Source organism: Entelurus aequoreus, linkage group LG14 (genome assembly GCF_033978785.1).
Source record: "Entelurus aequoreus isolate RoL-2023_Sb linkage group LG14, RoL_Eaeq_v1.1, whole genome shotgun sequence".
Taxonomy (NCBI): domain Eukaryota; kingdom Metazoa; phylum Chordata; class Actinopteri; order Syngnathiformes; family Syngnathidae; genus Entelurus; species Entelurus aequoreus.
Window position 1 is genome coordinate 7,673,362 of NC_084744.1, and position 2,500 is coordinate 7,675,861.

Sequence of the window (2,500 nt, forward strand, 5' to 3'; positions counted from 1 at the left end):
GATATTAATTACACAGTCAGTTTCGATACCAATACGTTTTACTTGGCATTTTTCAAGACTATTGAATGTTTTTCAATCCGCCAATCGTCATTGTGATTCGGAGTGGAACAATGGGCAAAATAAGCAAAAATATAGTACAAGAATATCTCGTTCTTGTCAATCAAATTGTTCACCTTCAAAATGTGAATGTACAAGAAACACTCGTCAGTGAAATGTCTGTGTTTGAAAACTCACTTCATTAAAATTCCGCTTTTGAACAAATTGTTGCGCAAAAACCCCAGATCCACTTCCGTAAATGAAGACTGCAGCAGCCAATTGGGTGTGTGGTTTGCCGTCACGTGACACGGGTTTCAGGAAGCAGCAGGTCTTGTGTGGTGTTCGGGTCTGTGGGACCGGTTTTCATTTTTTTATTAAAAGAAAAATGATACAATTAATTAATTTTTCAAACTGAGACTCACTGACTTTGGCTCATTTTCTGTGAAGAACATATATCAGAATACATATTTAATGACCACACACACCATACACCCCCCTACACATTTATATTACATAGAAGATGTCCGGGTCCACTGGACCCGGGGCTAATAGAAGTGTGGAAATTGATGTTATGTGTACCACACACACACACACACACACTCAGCAGGCCTAGACAGGAGGAGGACAGAGTGTAAGTACACAGAACATCAGAGGGTCAAATGTGCGAGAAAATGAGAGCAGACAGTGTTGACAAACAATGTTGCAACCTTGTGTGGGAACCGCAGGTGCAGAAACACAAAAGAAGAATCCCTGTGGGATGCAGAAACTGGCAGAGAAATTTTCCGTGCGACGTTCATATTGTTGTTACTCAGCCAGCGTTTGTGGGTCTGATGGACCCGTTGCATTTTGTGGCTTTTAAAGGCCTACTGAAATGAAATTGTTTTACTTAAACGGGGATAGCAGATCTATTCTATGTGTCATACTTGATCATTTTGCGATATTGCCATATTTTTGCTGAAAGGATTTAGTATAGAACAACGACGATAAAGATTGCAACTTTTGGTATCTGATAAAAAAAGGCTTGCCCCTACCGGAAGTAGCGTGACGTAGTCAATTGAACATATACGCAAAGTTCCCTATTGTTTACAATGATGGCCGCATGAAGTGAGAGAGATTCGGACCGAGAAAGCGACGATTTCACCATTAATTTGAGCGAGGATGAAGAAAGATTTGTGGATGAGTAAAGTGCAAGTGAAGGACTAGTGGGGAGTTGAAGCTATTCAGATAGGGAAGATGCTGTGAGAGCCGGGGGTGACCTGATATTCAGCTGGGAATGACTACAACAGTAAATAAACACAAGACATATATATACTCTATTAGCCACAACACAACCAGGCTTATATTTAATATGCCACAAATTAATCCCGCATAAAAACCCCTAGGTGTTTGTTTTGCTAGCTCCTAGCTCCTAGCTCGAGCTAGTTATAGCTCCCGTATATATAATGAGCCAATACAATTCAAACACCTGCACAACACACACACTCACTCAGCCCAAAGAATCGTTCACCTAACCCAAGGTTCATAAAGCTTATATATTTAACCAAAGTTACGTACATGACACGCATGTACGGGCAAGCAATAAAATGTTTGGAAGCGCGCGGGTGAGACCTGATATTCAGCTGGGAATGACTACAACAGTAAATAAACACAAGACATATATATACTCTATTAGCCACAACACAACCAGGCTTATATTTAATATGCCACAAATTAATCCCGCATAACAAACACCTAGGTGTTTGTTATGCTAGCTCCTAGCTCCTAGCTACTAGCTACTAGCTCGAGCTAGTTATAGCAAGCGATCAAATGTTTGGAAGCGTACTCACGGTACCGCGTCTGCGTCTGTTAACGAAGTCAAAGTCCTCCTGGTAAGAGTCTCTGTTGTCCGAGTTCTTCGATCTTGACTGCATCTTTCGGGAATGTAAACAATGAAACACCGACTGTGTTGTGTTGCTGACTTCCCTCGCAAAATACTCCGCTTCGCACCGACTTTCTTCTTTGCTTGCTCAGCTTCTTTCTCCATAATGCAATGAATAAATTGCAACAGATTCACCAACACAGATGTCCAGAATACATCCAGAATGAGATGAAAACAGCTATTTTGTATTGGCTTCAACGTGGAAGCCATACCTGTGTTCTACTGGCTACGTCACGCGCATACGTCATCCTCAGAGGCGTTTTGAACCGGAAGTTCCCCGGGAAATTTAAAATTGCACTTTATAAGTTAACCCAGCCGTATTGGCATGTGTTGCAATGTTAAGATTTCATCATTGATATATAAACTATCAGACTGCGTGGTCGGTAGTAGTGGCTTTCAGTAGGCCTTTAATGCCTCACAATCAAACACTTTTATGTTAAAATACTGAACAGATGTGTATTGGCATAAGGTAAACATCTGTTCAGTATTTGAACATAAAAGTGTTTGATTGTGAGGCATTAAAAGCCACAAAATGCAATGGGTCCA